At 46.1% G+C, this 26,197-nt stretch overlaps 1 long non-coding RNA gene across 2 annotated transcripts; it reads right to left on the bottom strand.

The window, feature by feature from the left end:
• Positions 1-2,545: 2,545 nt before the first annotated feature.
• LOC123488447 lies at positions 2,546-19,873 on the bottom strand. 2 transcript variants are annotated; one of them, XR_006660087.1, is made up of 3 exons: positions 19,855-19,873; positions 3,041-3,111; positions 2,546-2,913 (listed from the first exon to the last, which is right to left on the bottom strand). It is a non-coding gene; the product is annotated as an uncharacterized LOC123488447 (long non-coding RNA). The 2 variants fall into 2 exon arrangements; XR_006660086.1 differs by lacking the exon at positions 19,855-19,873 and adding an exon at positions 3,764-3,846.
• Between the last annotated feature and the right edge of the window lie 6,324 nt (positions 19,874-26,197).

The following is a 26,197-nucleotide window of genomic DNA, read 5'->3' as shown; positions in this document are numbered from 1 at the left end:
GTCACGAACAGAAGAGGACCCAAGAGCGCAAGTTCAAATTCAGAGTTCTTTATTCAAGGTTACAGGCGGGAAGAGGAGTCCCAGGGGTGTCAGGGGTCTTTCAGGGTCCTCCTGTGGGTACCTGTGCTCGGGGGGTCACCAAATGTCCGGGGGTGTCCAGTCCAAGTGCTTAGTGTGTGTGTTCCCCAGTGATGGAGCGGCGTATCGGGCTGAGGGTGGTGAAACGTCTGGGCACGCTCATCTGGTGGTCGGAGACCGGAGGGGCTGGAAGATCGGAGAGTAGTCGAGGTCCAGAAGGCAGGTTGGGATAGACGGGGCAGTAGAACAAGGAGGCAGTCAAGAAAGGATCGGTATCACAAACAGGAGTCAGAGCGCAGACAGGCAGGTTACTGGTCCGGGTTTGAAGACGATCTGACAGGGCTTGGCTGAAAACCAGGGCTTGATATACTGGGAGAGGTAGTGGGGAAATGCAGTTCAGCTGGCAGAGTAATTAGAACAGAGTGAGGCAAGGTGAGGATGGTGGTGGGAAATGCAGTGCAGCTGGCCAGGTAACAAGAGCAGAGCAGGGCAGGTGGAGCTAGTTAGGCTGAGTAGAGAGAGGGAGGTGAGCAGAGTGGAAGATAATTGAATGCAATTAATGTTGCTACCAGGGGAAGAGAGAGTGCTCAAGTGACACTGACCCAGTGATAAAGACAGTGAATATGCACACTCACAGGGGATATAGCCGATGCCAATAATACTGTTCCCTCAATTAAGTTGAGGATTTTGATCATTAAAAAGACATTAGTATTTTCATCTTCTTCTCTTTGAAGCAATAAGCCAATTGCTTTCCAAACTGTTTTCCCTCCATTGTATTTTGAAAAATTGCGATATGCCTGGTTGAGCCTCTCTTTCACTGACATTCACAACTCAACAGTCATCTATTTGGAAGCCTATTCGCCGCACCCGCTGCCTTCCGACAGGCTACGCGATTTAAAACAATCCAGAAGAAGCTAATGATCATGCTTTCTGGTATAGTATACACACGTAACATGTAGGATTCCCAGAATATGTTCTATATTCTCATTATAATCAGTGGTTTAATTAGAGTATGATTGGCTAAATAAAACAATGGGCCTATGGTAATGCAACATTAAGTGATTCAAGGAAACTAGCCTATTTTGTTTGTTTATTTGCTCGGGCATCTGAATTACAATTATTCATGAACAATAATTTTGCATAGCTTATTCTTTTAACATTGAATAGCCTATAAATGGTTATTACAGCTTAGTTATTAAAACGTAATTTCTCACAAGAATGAGGTTGTGAATTGGGAGGTTCAGCTCGGTCTGGGCCTTACTAGGTCCCTCTTTTAAATCGCCAGCTCTGCTAAAAAGTGCCCACCAGAGTTCTACATAGGCCTAGAACACGGCCTGTGCTCTGGCTTCACATTGATGGTGACAGCGAGATGGAGATTGTGGCCAAAGCAATTTAGCCAAGGCCAGTTCAGTTGCCTCACTTCAGCCACAATGTTGGCCCTGTTGTCTGTGGCGATACAGGACATTAGATTTTCGTCAAGGGCCCAGTCAAGGAATTCCGAACGCAGGGCTTCGGAGAGTTTGTCGGCTGTGTGGTATTCCGGAATGTAGGTTGTTTCCAAACAGTTGGATTTCAGTGTCCAGTCTTTCGTCAGATAGTGCACTGTTAGGTTCATGTAAGGAGTCATATTTACACTTGACCACATGTCCGTATTCAGTGCAAAAATAAACAAATCTACGTCCTTTAGCTCTGTCTGAACCTCCCCCTTCACCTTGTTGAACAAGGTAGGGACCGCTGTTTGAGACAAATACTTTCTCCCCGGTAACTCGTATAGTCTGTCAAATTTCCAGAGCATTTATTTGAAGGCGGGTTTCTCCACCGTTCGTAAAGGCACCATTCCTATGACTAAATCACGAGTTCCAGTGTCTGGCAGTGCTCGCCACTTATCGGTGTCCCGTTTGTGGTGCTGGAATTTTTAGTAGGTAGCCTATGGGTTTTGCGCATATTCTGCAAACAGGCTGGCCAAGTCATCTGGTTCTCCATCGTCGTTAGGTGCGAAACTGAAATGTGCCCAAACAGGTTGTTATGGGTTTTTTTTGCAATGAGAGCCATCTTTTTCACCTCACTCCTCTGATCTACTGTAACAATGAAAAAGGTCAGAGGTGAAGGTCAGAGGTCAGAGGCTACCCACCCACCCCCCAGCCTGTAGGCTATAGATCTAGAGGTACTATAGTTACCCCCGGTCCCCACTTTTCACCTCACCCCCCCCTCTTCAATTAACCTGAATTGACCTTCAAAGATTCTCTCCTATTCGCGCATAGAGCAGATTTGGTGATTGCGGTGCATCAAAAGATAGTCCATCTATTAAACTGTCTATATCTCCTCCAACTAAGTCAGCAAAACAATACCATATAATCAAGAGTTAACACTCCCGCTATGGATAAAGTATATCTACATTAAAATAAAAGGTGATAAAACATTTTATGGAGAGAAAATCATACTTGGTTTTGACGGTAATTTTATTTTCATGGCGTTCTTCATCCAAAACCGTCAATGTCACGGTTATCCAATTACCGTCACAGCCCTACATACAACCATTGTAAGTAATCGGATGCACAGTAAGCTCAACGTGGGGATAGGACAGGTATAAAGTGTAGACTACAGTGTGTAATCATGTCCATGCTAATTGCTAACCTCCTGGTGTCCACTGAAGGCTGCATGGTGCAGCGCCGTGCGCCCGGCCCGGTCTGACACGTTCACGTTGCTGAGGAGAGGGACCAGGGCCTCGGCACAGCGGACTGCCTTATTGGCCGCAGCGATGTGGAGCGGCGTTTGCCAGTTCTTGTCCCTGGCGTTCACGTCAGTAGAGTGTTTCAATAACACCTGGACAGCCTCCTACAGGAACACAGTTCAAATCATGTTCAACTTTGTTTAAAGTGCATTTAAAAATCACAACACACTTAACAGTCAAACACATATGCACAGGAGTGTGTGTGAGGGCTGACAGTATCAGTACACGTACCTCACTGCAGGAAGCCAAGGCCCGGTGCAGAGGAGTGAGCCACTTGTTGTCTTTGGCATTTACTCTGGCTCCTGGGACACAGACAGAAAAACAGGTGACAGACCGACAGGGGGACAGACCGACAGGGGACAGACCGACAGGGGACAGAGACTATAGGGTTAGTTAGGCCACTGGGGTTGATGAGGCAACATCCTTTAAATTGCTGGAGCACAGAAAGGATGTGTCCAAAACAACACCCTATTCCCTTTATAGCTCACTACTTCTGACCAGGGCCCAGGTCAAAAGTAGTGCACTATGTAGGGAATAGGGTGCCATTTGGAACGCGCAGAAAGCCTCTTGTAGAGCGCTATTCCGGGACGGGGACTTTCATTACACAGCATCACTCTAAAGAAAATGGCACTGAGTGGAGAGGAGTAGGAGGAGCCCAGCCAACGTGAGACGAGGTGCAACACAAAATCATGAGGGCATTCGGAAGGAAAAGGTTTGACTGTCGCTCACAGTTAAAATCTGGATGCTTCACTTATCAAGTTAAAATAGGGACGTTTCAGCTGTCAATGGCCTTCATTAAAATGACCTCTTAAACACATCAGCTGCACATAAGATCTGAATGGGGATAAGTATGAGGTAAACATTCACATTCAAACACAACCAGCATCAAAACAGAAGTCAAAGACCGACGGACATGAGTCGTAGCGTAATCCATCTCATCAATGATAACCTTACCTGATAGTATGAGAAGCTCTAGAATTTCTGCATCTCCTAGATAGGCAGCTGCATGCAACAGTGTCCGCTTCTCATTGTCCTGTAGGGAAGAGCAAAGAAGTGTTATAGCCATTTCATATTCAGCTAGTATACAGGAATACATTCGTACTAGTTTAGCAATACATTCTTATGGCTTGGTTAATTCAGCTGGCAGCTGAATATTTATGGCTCTAACTAGCCTATACTGCAACTAGGCTACATCCTGCAACTAGGCTACGTACTGCAACTAGGCTACATCCTGCAACTAGGCTACGTACTGCAACTAGGCTACATCCTGCAACTAGGCTACGTACTGCAACTAGGCTACGTACTGCAACTAGGCTACGTACTGCAACTAGGCTACATCCAGCAACTAGGCTACATCCTGCAACTAGGGCTACGTACTGCAACTAGGCTACGTACTGCAACTAGGCTACGTACTGCAACTAGGCTACGTACTGCAACTAGGCTACATCCTGCAACTAGGCTACATCCTGCAACTAGGCTACATCCTGCAACTAGGCTACGTACGGCAACTAGGCTACGTACTGCAACTAGGCTACGTACTGCAACTAGGCTACGTACTGCAACTAGACTATATACAGCAACTAGGCTACATCCTGCAACTAGGCTACATCCTGCAACATTTACATTTACATTTACGTCATTTAGCAGACGCTCTTATCCAGAGCGACTTACATTATTTATTTTTTTCATACCCCCTGTGGGAATCGAACCCACAACCCTGGAGTTGCAAACGCCATGATCTATCAACTGAGCTACATCCCTGCCGGCCATTCCCTCCCCTACCCTGGACGACGCTGGGCCAATTGCGCGCCGCCCCATGGGTCTCCCGGTCACGGCCGGCTACGACAGAGCCTGGATTCGAACCAGGATCTCTAGTGGCACAGCTAGCACTGCGATGTAGTGCCTTAGACCACTGAGCCACTCAGGAGACTAACTAGCCTATACTGCAACTAGGCTACATACTGCAACTAGGCTACGTACTGCAACTAGGCTACGTACTGCAACTAGGCTACGTACTGCAACTAGGCTACGTACTGCAACTAGGCTACGTACTGCAACTAGGCTACGTACTGCAACTAGGCTACGTACTGCAACTAGGCTACATACTGCAACTAGGCTACATCCTGCAACTAGGCTACATCCTGCAACTAGGCTACATCCTGCAACTAGGCTACATACTGCAACTAGGCTACGTACTGCAACTAGGCTACATCCAGCAACTAGGCTACATACTGCAACTAGGCTACGTACTGCAACTAGGCTACATCCTGCAACTAGGCTACATACTGCAACTAGGCTACATACTGCAACTAGGCTACATCCAGCAACTAGGCTACATCCTGCAACTAGGCTACATACAGCAACTAGGCTACATACTGCAACTAGGCTACGTACTGCAACTAGGCTACATACTGCAACTAGGCTACATACTGCAACTAGGCTACATCCAGCAACTAGGCTACATACTGCAACTAGGCTACGTACTGCAACTAGGCTACATCCAGCAACTAGGCTACATACTGCAACTAGGCTACATACTGCAACTAGGCTACATCCTGCAACTAGGCTACATACTGCAACTAGGCTACATCCTGCAACTAGGCTACATCCTGCAACTAGGCTACATCCTGCAACTAGGCTACATACTGCAACTAGGCTACATACTGCAACTAGGCTACATACTGCAACTAGGCTACATCCTGCAACTAGGCTACATACTGCAACTAGGCTACATACTGCAACTAGGCTACATACTGCAACTAGGCTACATACTGCAACTAGGCTACATACTGCAACTAGGCTACATCCTGCAACTAGGCTACATACTGCAACTAGGCTACATCCTGCAACTAGGCTACATACTGCAACTAGGCTACATCCTGCAACTAGGCTACATCCTGCAACTAGGCTACATACTGCAACTAGGCTACATCCTGCAACTAGGCTACATACTGCAACTAGGCTACATCCTGCAACTAGGCAACATACTGCAACTAAGCTACATACTGCAACTAGGCTACATCCTGCAACTAGGCTATATACTGCAACTAGGCTATGTACTGTAACTAGGCTACATCCTGCAACTAGGCTACTTCCTGCACATAGGCTACATCCTGCAACTAGTCTACATCCTGCAACTAGGCTATATACTGCAACTAGGCTACGTACTGTAACTAGGCTACGTACTGCAACTAAGCTACATACTGCAACTAGGCTACATACTGCAACTAGGCTACATACAGCAACTAGGCTACATCCTGCAACTAGGCTACGTCCAGCAACTAGGCTACGTACTGCAACTAGGCTACGTACTGCAACTAGGCTACGTACTGCAACTAGGCTACATCCTGCAACTAGGCTACGTACTGCAACTAGGCTACGTACTGTAACTAAGCTACATACTGCAACTAAACTACATACTGCAACTAGGCTACATCCTGCAACTAGGCTACATACAGCAACTAGGCTACATACTGCAACTAGGCTACATCCTGCAACTAAGCTACATACTGTAACTAGGCTACTTCCTGCAACTAGGCTACATACAGCAACTAGGCTACATACTGCAACTAGGCTACGTACTGCAACTAGGCTACATCCTGCAACTAGGCAACATACTGCAACTAGGCTACATACTGCAACTAGGCTACATCCTGCAACTAGTCTACATCCTGCAACCTGGCTACATCCTGCAACTAGGCAACATACTGCAACTAGGCTACATACTGCAACTAGGCTACATCCTGCAACTAGTCTACATCCTGCAACTAGGCTACATCCTGCAACTAAGCTACATACTGCAACTAAGCTACATACTGCAACTAGGCAACATACTGCAACTAGGCTACGTACTGCAACTAGGCTACATACTGCAACTAGGCTACATACTGCAACTAGGCTACGTCCTGCAACTAGGCTACATCCTGCAACTAGGCTACATCCTGCAACTAGGCTACTTCCTGCAACTAGGCTACTTCCTGCACATAGGCTACATCCTGCAACTAGGCTACATCCTGCAACTAGGCTACATCCTGCAACTAGGCTATATACTGCAACTAGGCTATGTACTGTAACTAGGCTACGTACTGCAACTAGGCTACGTACTGCAACTAGGCTACGTACTGCAACTAGGCTACGTACTGCAACTAGACTACGTACTGCAACTATACTACATCCTGCAACTAGGCTACATACTGCAACTAGGCTACATACAGCAACTAGGCTACGTACTGCAACTAGGCTACATACAGCAACTAGGCTACGTACTGCAACTAGGCTAAGTACTGCAACTAGGCTACATACTGCAACTAGGCTACATACTGCAACTAGGCTACTTCCTACAACTAGGCTACTTCCTGCAACTAGGCTACTTCCTGCAACTAGGCTACTTCCTGCAACTAGGCTACTTCCTGCACATAGGCTACATCCTGCAACTAGGCTACATCCTGCAACTAGGCTACATCCTGCAACTAGGCTACATCCTGCAACTAGGCTACATACTGCAACTAGGCTACGTACTGCAACTAGGCTACATCCTGCAACTAGGCTACATCCTGCAACTAGGCTACATCCTGCAACTAGGCTACGTACTGCAACTAGGCTACATACAGCAACTAAGCTACATACAGCAACTAGGCTACATACTGCAACTAGGCTACAACCTGCAACTAGGCTACATCCTGCAACTAGGCTACATCCTGCAACTAGGCTACATCCTGCAACTAGGCTACATACTGCAACTAAGCTACATACTGCAACTAAGCTACATACTGCAACTAAGCTACATACTGCAACTAGGCTACATACTATAACTAGGCTACATACAGCAACTAGGCTACATCCTGCAACTAGGCTACATACAGCAACTAGGCTACGTACTGCAACTAGGCTAAGTACTGCAACTAGGCTACATCCTGCAACTAGGCTACATACTGCAACTAGGCTACATACAGCAACTAGGCTACATCCTGCAACTAGGCTACATCCTGCAACTAGGCTACATACTGCAACTAGGCTACGTACTGCAACTAGGCTACGTACTGCAACTAGGCTACATCCTGCAACTAGGCTACATCCTGCAACTAGGCTACTTCCTACAACTAGGCTACTTCCTGCAACTAGGCTACTTCCTGCAACTAGGCTACTTCCTGCAACTAGGCTACTTCCTGCACATAGGCTACATCCTGCAACTAGGCTACATCCTGCAACTAGGCTACATCCTGCAACTAGGCTACATACTGCAACTAGGCTATGTACTGCAACTAGGCTACGTACTGCAACTAGGCTACGTACTGCAACTAGGCTACGTACTGCAACTAGACTACGTACTGCAACTATACTACGTACTGCAACTAGACTACATCCTGTAACTAGGCTACATCCTGCAACTAGGCTACATCCTGCAACTAGGCTACATCCTGCAACTAGGCTACATCCTGCAACTAGGCTACATACTGCAACTAGGCTACATACTGCAACTAGGCTACATACTTTCATACCCCCCGTGGGAATCGAACCCACAACCCTGGCGTTGCAAACACCATGCTCTACGAACTGAGCCGGCCATTCCCTCCCCTACCCTGGACGACGCTGGGCCAATTGCGCGCCGCCCCATGGGTCTCCCGGTCGCGGCCGGCTACGACAGAGCCTGGATTCAAACCAGGATCTCTAGTGGCACAGCTAGCACTGCGATGTAGTGCCTTAGACCACTGCGCCACTCACAGACTGAGTATTGCTGAGTATTGCTGACCGGAGCCTTCTCTAACAAAGTCAAAACTTTCTTTAATGTCCCACCCTCAGATACAGATGGTGCCTGGTCTGGTTCACGGCCACATTGAGAAAAAGATGACACATTAGGTATTTTCACAGGACCCACTCCCTCCTGAGGGCAGTCAAAAACAGCAGCAACCTGCTGTGAAAGTTGTGTTCTACATGCTTTACGTTCCCTTAACAGTTCATCCAACCGATCCTGTACCTCACTGGCTGTCCAGTCACGAATGGGTTTGCTCTTGAACACTTGGGCCAACTCTTTATCAGGACAGTTGCGTACAAACATGACTGCCAACTCTGAGCACTGATTGGGTAAGGTCCTGCCCTCACTCACAAGGTACTGTTCGGCTGCCTCTGCAGCTTTGTTAAGCCTAATCCAGAAATCTATTGGACCCTCATTAGCATATGGTTTGATTGAATAGAAATTAGCTAATGGCATACCTGAGCAGACAGTATCCCCAAAGTGTTGCTTGAAAACACTGAACACCGCCTTAACATCTGTGACAACAAGGTTGTTACGCTTCCAGATTTTGGTCACATCCCGTGCCCTCCCCATGAGCCTAGACATCACCTCCCCAACATTCCCAGACCCAGTGTAACCCCTCTTCTCTAGGTAGACTTCCATTAACTCCTCCCACTCCAGGACAGAGTACTTATCTGAGCCATCACCCCTAAAAAGAGGTGGAGCACTAACATCTGACTTCACAACCAGATTCAGCTTGGACGCATCAATAAAGGTTGACCCACACTGCTCAGGCAGGGGAAACTGCTGGGGTTGGTGAGGGGGACAGGCAGGAGAAAGACTTGAAACCCCAGGCTGCAGTAAACTCGCTCTGATAGATTCTCCTATCTCTGAACCAATCTGCTTAATAAGGTCACTAAGCTGACTCGGAGGCGTCCCATTATCACCGAGTACTGTGGATGATGGTACATCAAAAGACAGAGGTGGGATACCCTGGTCAGGTGGAACAAACAGCCTACCCCTCCCAGTGCTTGCAAACTCAGGACTACCAAACGCTCTACTCCCAGGAGCTGACTGTACAATTGGTGTAAATGGAAGGACACCCCTCCCTCTACCCACACTAAAATCCCCAGCATAACAAGTCTTACGGATTTGAGAATCTTCCATGGCTCAACAGAGCACTAAAATACAATGTAATTTAGTGCATTCAAATACCCCCAAAAAAATAATGCAATAAAAAAATTCATCCAAAACATACAAATAAGCACGAATACCTGTATCTAATGAATATGCTACATTCACTTTCACTGTTTACAGTATATATTCACTTACAGTAAGCCATCAACAAATTCACATGCGCAGGTCGTGCACCTCATCCACACGCACAGCTCCGGCGGTCGGCTTGAGCTGACCAGTCGGCAGGTCACGTAATTAGGACACTGCCACAACTGGAATTCTGATGGTTGGATAATTTTTATTCGACCTGCACACGAAGAGACAACACACAATATGTTAGCTCTTGGTGCAGCCACAGCTCTCGGGCACCTTGCTAGTTGAAGGTCAGGCAAAAGAGAACAGGTGCTGCATGCACACATTCAGTGCCTAACAACACACTATACAATACAAGTAAAATGATATACAACATAATTCTGACAAAATAAAAGACATAACTGCACACCACGAGACAACACACAATAGCTCAGCCCTTGGTGCAGCCACAGCTCTCGGGCACCTGCGTGAGCACATAGAAACTCACTCAAACACTGTCCCAAATACTCCCGAGTTACAATAGGTACCCTAATTAGCGAGCTCGGTGAAAGTTGTTGACATACATCTTTATATTGTCCACATTGTAACAAAACCTGTAGTTGCGTAACAGCACTTTGTGTAACTTTACCACAGTTTTATATTGACAAATTACGGCGCCAATGACAACATACCTTGCTAGTTGAAGGACAGGCAAAAGAGAACAATAACAGGGTACATAAATACAGATAACCCGCAATGGACCAAACCAAAATATACACAACTTTTACAATTAGGTGTAATTACAATATAGATACATAAAAATGTTTGTACACCAAAAAAATTACATTAGCTATGCAGCTGTAATTAAATAAAGAAACCACATTGAATTATTATTATTATTAACTTATTAACATCCCCTCTTGACCTGGCCTACTTGAACTGTCCTTGTGTGCAATTTGGTGCATAATCTAGGGAAACAACATCACACTACTACACATATAATTCAAGTCATACCTTTATTGTCATTCATGCTCTTATTTTTAACCTAGTAGTTTTGCAAAAGTGTAACCTGCGTCAATTCTAGGAAATATTGGAATAACGTGCTTAAGAGGAGCCCTGACACGCACAACAGGATAACACAACTACCACATTTTCAATTGACAATCATTGATTTAAATGGATGTGGTCAATAGATTTGTATAGGCATGTATACTAATTTAATTTAACTTGTAAGCCAAGGTTGGATTAGTAGGTCTATGCAACATGCACCTGGATAACCGCGTCATGAATCGGAACGGGCTCCAACGTCCTCATATACACATTATGACAAAATAAAGATCTTAATATTTCACGAAATAAAGACATAGAAGAAAACAGGTTCTAGAAACTCAATTTCTCCATGGCAATAGAATGTAAACATGTAAATTGCTCCAAACATATCCAAATATCGCCTACAACTCAATTCTCAGCGCAGCATATTGGACGACTCCACAGGCATTGATCATTCGCGACTTTAAGTCATTCCTGTTATCTCTAGAGCATCCCGTATATTTATAGCGCTGCATTTCGTCCCCCCTCTGACCATGGATAGGGTTGGGAGCATTCCTGAGTTCACTTATGGTCCCACTAAGGTAATCTTAGGAGATATTCCTTTTGGCATACTGTAAATGCCTGTGCATAATGTACCTAATAAAGCATATTTGTTTTAATTATCTTCAAAGGAATTCTGTAGAAGCAGCCTTTATTTTCAGACTCTGCAGGCCTGCTGGGAGGAAGCATATTACAATAAACAGGTAAGATTCACCCAACAAAAACAGTAACCACAGAAAAAAATAGATAGATTTAATCCCAAAACAAGAGTTTTATTTCAAGACAGTTTAGAGAAGATGGTCATAAGAGTTTTTAATATCACTTGCAAATTGTGAGACATGAGCAGTTGTGAAATGTTGCGAGAGGCCCTTCTGAAAGCACATTATATGGTCTTTAGTGGCACGGTCTCACACCTTACCTCATCTTGCAGAAGAAGTTCATGGTCCACTATCTGCTGCTCCAGAGTCGAGGCCAGGTCTCGCCCCATGTCACCATGGAGCACATGAGCGACTGGCTGGTGTCTCAGGGCAAAAAATCCCTTAGGGAGAGGTGAGTACCACGTCAGCTCTCACCTTCACTGCCATTCTCTGTCACCAGCAGCACTCCAGGAGGTGTGGGTAAAATAAACAACAGATAAATAGGAAGCCAGGAAAGTTGAAATGCTTTGTGTTTTATTTGAAGGGTGTGGAAGGAAACCCTGGAGGAGGGGAACGAACTCGCTCGGCTGGTAAGAGAATGAGAGTTAGAGACTTAGACTATCAGTCAGTGAGCTCCTTTCTAGCCTTTCAGCAACTAGTTAGTACAGCAGAATATATCTGTTGTGAAATTACACTAATGGGACTTCCTGTTTCCTACGGCAGACCTGGGAAGTAAACACCTGCCTAAAAATGATTGACATGGAGCACAAGGCTGTCTGCAAGCTCCGACGCTCTATGCACACCACCTCTCCAGCTGGCGCTGACATGTGAGTTCCATGTACTGCCCTGCATACAGCTTGCTCCATTCATCTACACATCTGGAGCTATGCAGAAAATAACTAGGGCAGTGTTCTCTGTGTGAACATTGCACATCGTTTAGCTTTCTCTGCTGCTTTTTGTTGATTTCAGCGACCCCCAAGGTCCACATCATCGTGGAGAGAGCTGTGAGGAGCATTCTGGACAAGCTGTCCAATAAGCCCTGTAGCAACCTGCTCAGCCCATCCCAGGTGGTGGTGGAGCTGGTGCCCAGGATCCTCCTGGCCCTGTGGCTTCAGCCAGAGGAAGGCCATTCAGATCACCCCATCCTCCTAAGCGGGATGGCTGTGAGTATGGTGGTGGCCGTAGGGGAGAAGCTCTCCAACACGTTGAAGGCCTCTTCTCCTCACACCCCTTTCTCCCGGGCTGCTGCTTTTGACTCTGTGAGGTCGATCCTCGGGAGAATCAGCCAGTCCTTCTCCCTGGATGACCTCAAGACCCCCTTTTTTATGAGCTCTGTCTGTGCCTTTGTGGCGGACGAGGTGAAAAGCTACTTCCAGCCTACTGCAGACACCCTGCGAGTTCCCCCTGTCCTAGTGGTGGCCTTCTCCGCCACACTACCAGCTGATATCCAAGCAGGTGAGTAGCACTCATAGAAAGCACTCTGACAGATGCCTTTTGTCATGACATCCTGGGGCCTTGTAGTAGTAGATCCAATCAGGATTTTAATTGTCACCCCTAACACAGATGCAGACCAGGCTTCTTCTCACCTGGAGGTTGTGGAAATCCCCCATAACACAGAGGCAGACCCAGCTTCTTCCCACCCGGAGGTTGTGGACATCACCCCTAACACAGAGAAAGACCCGGCTTCTGCCCACCTGGAGGTTGAGGGATTCACCCCTAACACAGAGTTTGACCCAGCTTCTCCCCACCTAGATGTTGTTGACATCACCCGTAGCAGAGAGGAAGACCCGGCTTCTTCCCACATAGTGGTTTTGGACATCACCCCTAACACAGAGGCACACCTGGCTTCTTCCCACCTGGAGGTTGTTGACATCACCCATAACTCAGAGGCAGACCCAGCATCTTTCCACCTGGAGGTTGTGGACATCACCCCTAACACAGAGGCAGACCCGACTTCTTCTCACCTGGAGGTTGTGGACATCACCCCTAACAAAGAGGCACACCTTGCTTCTTCCCACCAGGAGGTTGTGGACATCACCCCTAACAAAGAGGCACACCTGGCTTCTTCCCACAAGGAGCTTGTGGACATCACCCCTAACACAGAGGCTGATACGGCTTCTACCCACCTGAAGTTTGTGGTCATCACCCCTAACACAGAGTTAGACCCGGCTTCTACCTGTCAGAAGGTTGTGGAAACCACCCCTAACACAGAGACAGACCCGGCTTCTTCCAACCTGGAGTTTGTGGACATCACCCCTAACACAGATGCAGACCCGGCTTCTTCCAACCTAGAGGTTGTGGACATCACCCCAAACACAGAGGCAGATCCTGCTTCTTCCCACCTGCAGCTTGTGGACCTCACCCCTAACACAGATGCATACCCTGCTTCTTCAATCTTGGAGGTTGTGGACGTCACACCTGAAGAAAAGCCTCTCATGGTGGCCTTCTACGCCACTCTGCCATCTGACATCCAAGCAGGTGAGTAAGACTTATAGAAAGCACTCTGACAGGTGCCGTTCATCATGATAACATGTAAAGTGTTGGTCCCATGTTTCATGAGCTGAAATAAAAGATACCATTCAACTGGCCAGTGTTTAGAACCTACGGTTTGCATTTATTTACATTCTGTCCCGCTTTTGTCCCTTTCTAGAGGATGTTGCTGTGGTCACCCTGGACGTCACCCCACACGTCACCAAGGACGTGACACTGGATGTTCAATGCAGGGCGAGGAACGGGGCAGTCCAGCGTTTTTTTTGCAGGCTTTGGAGGGCAGTGTGCTGCTGCGCTTGCCACAAGGAAGAGGAGGAACAATATTAATTATTCATTAGACCAGAAACAGGATTGAACCATATACCATTAAATTCTTTGCATTATAGTTGCCTTCAATTCTGATTTTCTTCTGTTTAATTCTTAATTAATTTCAGAACATTTCTCTAAACTTTGTGGAGTAGGTTGTATAAATAGGTGGGAAACATCCCAATCCCAATTTTAATGCTTTTAATAATTAACTTATTACATTTTTTTTAGATGTATTATTTGACAAAAAAGTGGAGGGCGCGACAAAACAACTTTAATCATCATAGAAAACTCTTGCTCACTATTAAAAATGCATTGTTTTATTTAAGCAAGGTTAAAAGATTAACGTTTCGGCCTAGTCTATGACAATATGCTATATATAGTTGTGTTTGCCCAGTTAAAGGGGAACCCAGACTCATCCTGGTTCTTGAGGGTTGCAGACACTGAATAATTATCATTTGAAATAAATGGCACTTTTCAAGTCTTGACTAAAAATCTTTAATGAATATGAATTTAAATACAATTGACTTGAGGATCAGAGCAGGCAGGCTGACTGGCTTGCCCTGAAGGCCCTCTGCCTCTACCTCTGTGTGGTTAATCTCAGCCAACAGGTTGTATGGGTTGTCTGTCTCTCTCTGGGTGTGAATCACTATCACTGTGACCTCTCGCTCCGCCTGCCCGTTGGCCTGATTAGAAGGCTTCCCCTCTCATTCCTTGTTCACAGGAGCAGGGGTGATGGCATCCGGGGTAACCTCCTCCTCTCCTGTATCTAACCCATCTTTCTGGCTGTGAGTTCGACTGAGGTCACTCGTTCTCTCTCCCAGGGTGTTGGATAGTTTCTCCTCCTCTGTTTCTTGTGTATTTTCTACATTGTAGAATAATAGTGAAGACATCAAAACTATTAAATAACACATATGGCATCATGTAGTAACCAAAAACGTGTTACACATATCAAAATATATTTCAGATTTGAGATTCTTCAAAGTAGCCACCCTTTGCCTTGATCACAGCTTTGTACATACAGAATAATACGAAATGTTCTGAGACCAGGTTGCGCTTTCACCTCCCCCGGTAAGAGGGGAATAAGGCAACCTCAGAGTTACATTCAAGGATACTTTATTGACACACACGGATGAAATGGACATGGAAAGGTAGTGGAATGATAGTGGTCCTGTAATGGACAGGGGTAATGAATATGCACAATATCTGATAGCACAAGTAGAGCAACAACGCTATTAACAAAGGAAGGGCTGTATTAATGGCATAATGCTACCTGCGGAGTATTACACAACACAGTAAAACACAGAGAGGCAACTTACAATAGGCAATGGTAGTAAATATAAAGAACAACAAGTAAGAATGATATACATGTTACAAACTCACTTTGTGCACGTACACTATCCCACGGTATAACTGTGCATTAAAATTGTCATCGATAAATGCAATTGTGTTCATTGTCCGTAGCTTATGCCTGCCCATACCATAACCCCACTGCCACCATGGAGCATTCACGTTGACATCAGCCAACAGCTCGCCCATACGCTGCTTTACAAGTGGTCTGAATTCGTGAGGCCAGTTAGAAGTACTGCCAAATTCTCTAAAGCCGCCTTGGCTTATGGTTGAGAAATTAACATAAACGTATCTGTTAACAGCTCTGGTGGACATTCCTGCAGTCCGTAAGCCAATTGCACGCTGCCTCAAAACTTGAAACATCTGTGCATTGTGTTGTGTGACAAAACTGCACATTTTAGAGTGGCATTTTATTGTCCTCAGCACAAGGTGCACCTGTGTAATTATCATGCTGTTTAATCAGCTTCTTGATATGCCATATTTGTCAGGTGGATGGATTATCTTGGCAAAGGAGAAATGCTCGCTTACAGGGATGTAAACAAATTTGTGCACACAATTTGAGAAAAATAAGCTTTTTGTGAGAACAAAATATTTCACGCTTTTATTTCAGCTCATGAAACATGGGACCAACACTTTACATATTGCGTTAATATTTTTGTTCAGTGTAGTTATTAGGTTGGGAGAATGGGATCCTATCTGGGCTAGCTAAAGCCAACTTCATGGTTAGTAGTATGACAGAGAAAAAATAACAAGACAAATTTAAACATCACAAATCTGAGGGGGCAGGTGACCCTGTGCCCCCTTTGGGCATGACGTCTCTGCTATCAACCACATCATTCTGTCTCCGTGAATATTCAAAACAGACACATTCATTCAGGTCTGGTACTGTTCCTACCATATAGATCAGGGATGGACACACTTTAGATCAGAGTGGTGTCACACTTTTTCTGCACACTCTAGGAGCTCAGATGCAATCATTTAATAACCTAATAACCAAAGTTTCGACAGACAAGCTGTCTTCATCAGGGTATCCTGACGTTGGTTATTAAGTTATTAAATTATTGCATCTGAGCTCCTAGAGTGTGAGGCTCTCCTTTTCTTTTTCAAGTGTTCTACTCCGATAGCCAGCACCTCCCCTAAATAGGTGTGCGTTTCTTTCGCCTCCATATTAATCTGGTACTGGTCCTACCATATAGATCAGGCATGGACAATTCCAGTCCTTGGGGGTCGGAGTGGTGTCACACTTTTTCCCCATCCCTAGCAAACACAGCTGATTAAACTTATTGCATTCTAAACTGAAGCCCATGAGTACTTGATTATTAGAGTCAAATGTGTTAGCTGGGGCTGGGGAACAAGTGTAACACCAATCAGGTCCCGAGGACTGGAGTTGCCCATCCCTGATATAGATGCTCTGTTTGCACACATCGAGGGATGTGGTGACAGTGGAGACAAGGGAACACACATAAACAGCTTTGTCCTGTTTAGAAGGTCGTCATAATCCTTACATAAATATGATGTGTATGCAAGAAATGCAGAGCCACTTCCAAAAACATATTGACAGAGTCTAGTATCTAGTAATCTAATCAATTAGTTTTCAACCCCTTTGTTATGGCAAGCCTAAATAATCTCAGGAGTAAAAATGTGCTTAACAAGTCACATAATCAGTTAGATGGACTCACTATGTGTGCAATAATAGTGATTTTCAAACGACTACATAATCTCTGTACCCAACACATACAATTATCTATAAGGTCCCTCAGTCCAGCAGTGAATTTGAAACATAGATTCAACCACAAAGACCAGGGAGGTTTTCCAATGCCTCGCAAAGTAGGGCACCTTTTGGTAGATGGGTACAATTAAAGCAGACATTGAATATTCCTTTGAGCATGGTGAAGGTATTAATTACGCTTTGGATGGTGTATTAATACACCCAGTCACTACAAAAATACAGGCGTCCTTTTCTAACTCAGCTGCCGGAGAGGAAGGAAAACTATCAGGGATTTCACCATGAGGCCAATGGTGGCTTTAAAACAGTTAGAAAGTTTAATGGCTTTGATAGGAGAAAACTGAGGATGAATCATCAACATTGTAGTTACTCCACAATACTAACCTAATTGACAGAGTATGCACTCACTAACTGTAAGTCGCTCTGGATAAGAGCGTCTGCTAAATGTCTAAGGTCTGCTAAATGTCTGAAAAGAAGGAAACCTGTACATGCATTGTGTTTGCAATAAGGCACTAAAGTAAAACTGCAAATAATGTGGCAAAGAAATTAACTTTATGTCCTGAATACAAAGTGTAATGTCTGGGGCAAATCCAACACAACACATCACTGAGTACCACTCTTCATATTTCCAAGCATGGTGGTGGCTGCATCATGTTATGGGTATGCATGTCATTGGCAAGGACTAGATACTTTTTTAGGATAAAAAGAAACGGAATAGAGCTAAGTACAGTCAGAATCCTAGAGGAAAACCTGGTTCAGTCTGCTTTCCAACAGACACTGGGAGACAAATTCCCTCTTCAGCAGGACAATAACCTAAAACACAAGGCCAAATATTCACTGGAGTTGCTTACCAAGATGACATTGAATGTTCCTGAGTGGCTTAGTTACAGTTTTGACTTAATTCGGCTTGAAAACTTATGGCAAAAAAAAAATGGCTGTCTATATAATGTATATTGCATATATTTTACAATCCAGTTGTGCAAAGCTCTTGGAGACTTACCCGGAAAGACACAGCTTTAATCGACTCAGGGTGTGAATACTTATATAAATGAGATATTTCTGTATTTCATTTCCAATACATTTGCAAAAATTTCAAAAACGTGTTTTCACTTTGTCATTATGGGGTATTGTATGTAGCTGCGTGAGAGAAAATATTATAATTGAATCCATTTTGAATTCAGGCTGTAAGAAAACAACATGTGGAATAAGTTAAGGGGTATGAATACTTTCTGAATGCACTGTATATCTGCAAGAAAATGATACATATGTGAATGTTTGAAAGGGGGTCATATAAACATTGCCTTATTTATATTTTTACAGACAATATGAAGTGAATTCTGTCTGAAATAGTCATGCTATAATGGGCATAGTTTCTCAGACCAAATTTCCATTCTGGCTGAAACAAAGCAATCTGATCATGCTCCAGTCAAACACAGCTATAGGGAATGCCTATACATTGTCCAATCTCCTTCCACACATTGATTTCATTCTTCGCATCTTTATTCAGAAACAAACAAACTTGAAATTAAGTGCTGTTTCAGTGTCTTGTTGCAAGTTGTGCAATGTTCAAAAGTGTGTGTGATATTAGCATTAACTTGTGTGTGTGGTGTCAAGTGTGGATGGTCCTATTTATGCAAATAGCAGAGATTGGATATTTCAGCACCATGGACAGCAGCGACATTGGGATAGCGAGATCTGTAATTCAGCAACACATGACACTGGATAGCGGCTGTCTCAGGTGAACTTGGCATTGGGAAAATCCCATCTAATAGGAAACGAGGCATAGGAGGCAAAAAGACTGAAGGAGAAGACTCCCACAGGAACTCTATGCTTAACTGTTCTGCCACATTCATTTCAAATGTTACATTTTTCGATTTGTAAATAAAAGGGAACACATCTGCAAATAATGTAAATTGACTTTTCTAACTACACTGTACAGCTTTAGTGTGTCTGTGTGTCATAGGTACAACTGCAAGCAATTCGCTTCTCAAATCCTTCTCAAATGTCTGTTTAATGTGAGAAACTAAATTAAAAACAACCGTTAGACTAATACAATGCGTACTGTCACAAATTATTACTATTCCCAACAAGACAACGAAGTGATGGTCTTTACCCACCATGGAGACTTATAAAGGCTACTTCCCCCCACCAAAAGTTCCCACGCAGAGCGATGTTGTTTACTACATCATTATGCATATGTAGCGTGGTTCGTTCTGCGTTGTGTACTTTTAATTAGGACACTGCCACAACTGGAATTCTGATGGTTGGATAATTTTTATTCGACCTGCACACGAAGAGACAAAAAAATGATGTTAGCCCTTGGTGCAGCCACAGCTCTCGGGCACCTTTCTAGTTGAAGGTCAGGCAAAAGAGAACAGGTGCTGCATGCACACATTCAGTGCCTAACACACTATACAATACAAGTAAAATGATATACAACATAATTCTGACAAAATAAAAGACATACCTGTACACGAAGAGACAACACACAATAGGTTAGCCCTTGGTGCAGCCACAGCTCTCGGGCACCTGCGTGAGCACATAGAAACTCACTCAAACACTGACCCAAATACTCCCGAGTTACAATAGGTACCCAAATTAGCGAGCTTGGTGAAAGTTGTTAACATAAATCTTTATATTGTCCACATTGTAACAAAACCTACAGTTGCGTAACAGCACTTTGTGTAATTTACCACAGTTTTATATTGACAAATTACGGCGCCAAGGACAACATACCTTGCTAGTTGAAGGACAGGCAAAAGAGAACAATAAGAGGGTACATAAATACAGATAACCCGCGATGGACCAAACCAAAATATACACAACTTTTACAATTAGGTGTATTTACAATATAGATATATAAAAATGTTTGTACACCAAAAATTACATTAGCTATGCAGCTGTAATTAAATAAAAACCACATTGAATTATTATTATTATTATTATTATTATTAACTTATTAACATCCCCTCTTGACCTGGCCTAGTTTAACTGTCCTTGTGTGCAACTTGGTGCATAATCTAGGGGAACAACATCACACTACTACATTCACCCCTACTGTTTTACACTAGATTATAAACACAAAACAAAACACATTACCTCGAAGGTAACAAAGCAAAGAAAGAAAAAAACATTTCACACCCACAGGGCGACAGAGTAACCCAGTGTAGTCCCTTAATTCTAGACCCACAAATGGTCGATCAGCTGGAAAGCTATCCCGTGAAGGATTAGGAAAAATAAGAGGTAGCTAATCCCTTATTCAACCCTATACAAAAAATGCCAAATACATTTTATGCTGATGAACTACACACAAAGTTACATGAATTGTCAAAAATATTATACAAACCCACAAATCACTCTAAGACCCACTTAGATTACCACATACACACAACAAAGAAAAGGTATTGGAAATATCCTACCGTCACTGAGAAACCAAGAATTGTTTCATTTCCTGTGTAGACATAGTTTGGATTAGCCTATTCACTGGATTAATAAATCTACCTAGTCTAGTCCGAACACCCTCACCCAAAAACCTAGCAGGAATGTCACGGACAGCACCAACCGTGCTCAAAGGTCTAACCTCAGGTTGGGGAGTACTACAGATCAGCATATCCGGAGCCAGCACACTTTCAATTTCCGACTCAACACTAGTAGTGTCAGACGACTGATCAGAATCCTGGTAGATTGTCACAGACCAGACTGACAAAGCATCTTCAACCAAGTTAACAACATCAGGCACAGCACCATCCCAGCTGAGTGGAGTTTCACTATCAGAATTCTTGTAGGCTTTGGGGGATCTCAGCCCCGAAACCTGAAGGATCTGGAGAAGGTCTGTATGGAGGAGCGGGCCAAAATCCCTGCTGCAGTGTGTGTCAAACCTGGTCAAGACCTACAGGAAACGTATGATCTCTGTAATTGCAAACAAAGGTTTCTGTACCAAATAATAAGTTCTGCTTTTCTGATGTATCAAATACTTATGTCATGCAATAAAATGCTAATTAATTACTTAAAAATCATACAATATGATTTTCAGGATTTTTGTTTTACATTCCGTCTCTCACAGTTGAAGTGTACGTATGATAAAAATTACAGACCTCTACATGCTTTGTAAGTAGGAAAACCTGCAAAATCGGCAGTGTATCAAATACTTGGTCTCCCCACTGTATGTACTGGATATCATTTTTATTTTATTCTCAATTCTCAATGTAGTGCTGATAGTATACTACCATACCAAGGAAATAACCTATTTTGATAGGAGACGGTGTGACACCATCAGCTTCACTCTCAGCTTCACTCTCAGTCACATTCAAAATGGTTTGAACTTTAGCAGGGTCAGTGGCTACACCCTCCTGAGAAATGATGTGGCCCAAAAACTTTACAGACCTCCTCAGAAACTTGCACTTAGACGGAGACAGTTTAAGGTTGTGCTCCTGCAACCGCTGAAAAACCATCTCAAGTCTCTGCAGACTCTCTTCCTCCGTCTTAGCAAAAACCATCAGATCATCCAAGTAACAAAGGAGACTTAGAACGTTTTGGTCACCAAAGATGGTCAGCATCATTCTCATTAAAGTAGCCGGGCTGTTGCAGAGGCCCTGAGGTAACCGATTGTACTCGTGCAGACCTAAAGGGGAGGAAAAGGCAGTGTATTTCTTGTCCTCTTCATGCAGGGGCACGTTGTAATACCCTGACGTCAAATCCATTGTGCTGAAGAAGGCATTACCTCCCAGAATGCATACAGGAGAACTCTCGGCCACGGTTGGTGCGCAAAGGCGTCCCTTCCCAGTGGCGGTTCGTCCTGTTCCCTCAGAGAGAACCACAGAGGACATTGCGCGTTCACGCGTGACGCGAATAGGTCCACTCGGCTCTCCCGAATTGTTCCCAAATCTGGAGAACAATGTCTGGATGCAGACACCACTCGTCGTCTCGAGGTCCCCCTCTTGACATGAGGTCTGCTCCTACGTTCAAGTAGCCCGGAATGTGTGCTGCTCTCAATGAGCGAAGTTGCTCTTGAGCCCACAGCCACAATTCCTCTGCTGCCCGATGGAGAGCAGGAGACCTGACTCCACCCTGGCGATTTATGTGGGCTACTGTGGTCCGGTTGTCTGACCAGACCAGCACATCGCGACCCCGAAGGGTAGACGCGAAGTGGGTCAGAACCAGTCGAACTGTTTCCAACTCCAGGAGGTTGATGTGACGACCTGATTGAGGCCACACACCTCCTATCGCTTGTGTCTGACATGTCCCTCCCCATCCCGTCAGGGACGCATCCGTGAATACTGGGATGTGAGAGGACACCTTTCCTATCGGGACTCCGTGCGTGAGAACGCGCAAGTTTCTCCAATAGTTTAGGTCTGCACTGAGCGAGAGGGGGAACCACCACCAACCAATGACGTTGACGCAGTGGGTCTAGTCTTGGTTGGGGCGAACCATCGCTGCGTCCTGCACATGTGCAGGAGTCCCAGCGGAACCACAGAGTGGGCTGACGACATGAGACCCAAAAGTGACAGCGCCGTCACCGTGTAATTCGGACGACACTTCCTTAGGGCTAGCAACAAGGCTACCCTTCGGGGGTCCGAATTCGAGCCCTCATCCTCACAGTGTCTAGCTGTATCCCCAGGTAGACAATCTGATGAGTGGGCTAGGGCGCGCTCTTTTTCCAATTCAGCGAACCCCAGACTTGTGAGATGCATCACTGTCTGTGTTGTGTGAGTGATCGCCAGCTCTGCTGACGGGCGAGAACCAGTAGGTCGTCCAGGTAGGCTAGTAGCCATATTCCCTGACGACGCTTAACGGTTCCAATGCCGCCTCCACACACTTGGAAAATGTGCGAGGTGCCAGGGTGTACCCAAATGGCATCCTCGTGTATTCGTACGCCACCCCTTGAAAGGCGAACCGCAGAAACTTCCTGTGACGCGGCTGAACCGCACATGAAAGTACGCGTCCTTTAGGTCTATGCTCGTACAAAAGTCCCCTCTCTGGACACATTCCAGCAGACATTTTGTCGTTAGCATTCGGAAGGGCCGTTTGGTTATGCTCTCGTTGAGAATGCGTAAATCCAAAATCGGCCTCACTCCCCCCCGTCTTTTTGGGCACTAGGAAATAAGGCGAATATAGCCCTTTGTTCCTTTGCTCCCCGGGGAACTACTGTCACCGCAATCCTTCGCCAAAAGTTCTGTAATCTCTGTCATCAGAGCGGCCACTTTGTCTGGCGTTTTCATCACCGTCTCCACCACTCCCTGAACGGGGTGGGGTCCGGTGGAATTGGAGAGCATAACCCTTCTGCAACGTCTGTTCTAGCCAGCGTGAGAGGGTGCAGCTTCTTCGCCACTGCCAGCAATGCAGAGAAAGTGGCTGGGCGCGAAGCTGTGGTGCATCCAGTAGGAAGGACCTGTATTCCTCTATGGCCCTTACCGCCACTGTTCCCCAACATTGAAGTGGTGGAACAGCCCAAGGTGGGCCTCCCGTAAAAGGGAGAGGAAATGCGTTCTGAGAAAGAAAGAGGAGTAGGGACGTCGGTTAAACCCGTAACCGTCGTATTCCTGCCTTCCTTGAACGCATCGCGGGTCTGAATTGCACTGACCGAGGCCACAGCCTGCGGCAGGGCACCATCCCCAGCAAGCGATTGGCGTCATCTTAGGTGACTGCAATTCGCTATCAGAGCCCTTCACTACAGTACTCCTAGAAGTCTGTAGTATGAGGTCTCTATGAGGTAAAACAAGGCGGCGCCTTGATACCTTCTTAACTTTCACCTTCTGTGTGTGTTCAACTCTGCACCCCTGGTGGGTTGATTCACGCTCAGTGTGGTGAGTACTGGCTCGTTCTGTCAGGGGAGCTGATACTTTGGTTATACCCATAACGTTAGTAATCCTGCCCTCCGTGAACGTAGCATGGGTCTGAATCGCATTAACCGAGACCTTGGTCTGCGATAATGCGCCGTCCCCAGATAGCTGCTGTGTTACAATGCCTGGGGGCGCCGATACTCTGGGCACCTTGGTGACCGCGTAATCGGGCCCTCAGTGAACGCAGCATGGGTCTGGCTCGTACTAGTGGAGACCTTAGTCTGTACTAGTGCGCCATCAAATAGCGGCTGCGTCCTCATGTCAGAATCTGACCGGGACTGCTGCCTTCTATGTAAAGCACTTCTTATACGTGAAGTGTGATGTGACGACCTGATTGAGGTCTTCTGGATACCTACTCTTAGTGCCTGCTCAGCAACGCACCCCCGGTGGGCTGAACGGCTCTTAGAGTGGTAAGGAAGAGAGGGTGAGATTTGAACGCTCTCGGACGTATTATGGAAAAGAGGCTCTTTTTTGACAAAGTCAGGTGGAGCCAACTCTTTATTAAACACATCAACAAAAGCATTTACATCAGCACCCGTCCCTTCAACCGAAGGGTGGGGGAAACAGTGGGCGCGTTCGGCACCATCGATCGTCCTCCATCCTCCCCCGCGTCCGTCACGTACGCCTCCTCTTGCCTCCCTTGGAGGGCCAGGTCGGCGTCCTCGTCACCTCCCTCGCCGGCTGTAGTGGGGCTACCGTAGCTGCTGGGAGGGCCGAGCCCGCTCCTTGCTGCTCGTGGCCGCCGGATGACGCCGACACGCCGCCTCCGTCGTAGACCCGGTCTACTTAGAGGGGCGGAGGTAGATGGCCTTTGGGGAGGAGGGGGGCCGAGTCGTCCCTGCCAACGGCAGGTGCCCGGCCAACTGCTTCTTCTCCTCCTCCAACTTCGAAAAACGCTCCGTCGCCTCTTTGACTGCGACCCCCAAAGAGGCCGTCGTCCAGAGAGGGGGCGTTCAAGAGAGACGTCCTGTCTGCCTCTTTCATGGAAGTCAAAGACAACCAGAGGTGTCGTTCCCCGACCACCGAAGTGGCCATGGATCTCCCCGCGCAGACTGCAGATGCCTGTATAAGGTGGAGTATGGCGCCAGAAATTCTGAACGCCTCCTCCACCTCCTCCGGTGCCATCTCTGTCTTACCCGTGGTTAAACGGGACAGAGAGGCCGCCAAGAGGGCAATATTGTTAGCTGCTGCTACAGCTTGGGCTCCCAACCCAAAAGACTTCTCTAACAGCGACGCTGTGAGTCGGTCCTTCTGGGATGGCAACGTGGCCTTCTTGGAAGAGGGCCAAGGGCTCGAACCCGGTACGAGATATGCCGCCATGGCGCTCTCTAACCTGGGGATTCCCTGACCCTGAAGCCTTCCTTCCACTCTCGTGAATGGGAGATAAGCTTTTACAGGCGAACGCGCCGCTAAAGGTGCCTCCCACGAGCCTCCAACGTACCTAGCCAAAGAAGGCATGGCAGGAGCCACTGGCTCTGCCGCCTTTGGCCTGGAATAAGGACCGCCCTCCATCATATCAACCTCCGGTGCGGAGGGAAGAGGGGGCAGCTCTATTGCCAGCCATTGAGCAGCTCTCTCAATGAGACCCGGAAAATCCGCTCTCAGAGAGGCTGCAGCGAAAGAGAGAGCTTCTGATCTCTCAGAGCTCGTATCCCCTTCGCTATAAGGACTACAAGCCCTCTCGCTCTCCAAAGGAAAGGGGGCTTGAAAGTATGAGGGACGGGGTCCGACTGTTCCATTGGAATGCCAGACCTTTCCTCAAAATCCCCATCTTCCCCCGAGTCTGCGCCGTGGGGACGACGCCTCTGAAGCAGAGGCTAGTATCGACAACACATCCTCAAGGGGGGATGTCCTCCCTGAAAACGCCAACGCTGCTTCCTCTCCTTTAAAGAAAGGAGGGCGCAGGAGGCGCAATTCGGGGACTGCAGACGCTTTCCTTGGCATGCTGGGATCCCAAACACAAGAAACATA

The sequence above is a fragment of the Coregonus clupeaformis genome, unplaced genomic scaffold (genome assembly GCF_020615455.1).
Source record: "Coregonus clupeaformis isolate EN_2021a unplaced genomic scaffold, ASM2061545v1 scaf2311, whole genome shotgun sequence".
Classification (NCBI taxonomy): Eukaryota; Metazoa; Chordata; class Actinopteri; order Salmoniformes; family Salmonidae; genus Coregonus; species Coregonus clupeaformis.
This window is presented reverse-complemented; position numbering and strand designations above follow the sequence as displayed.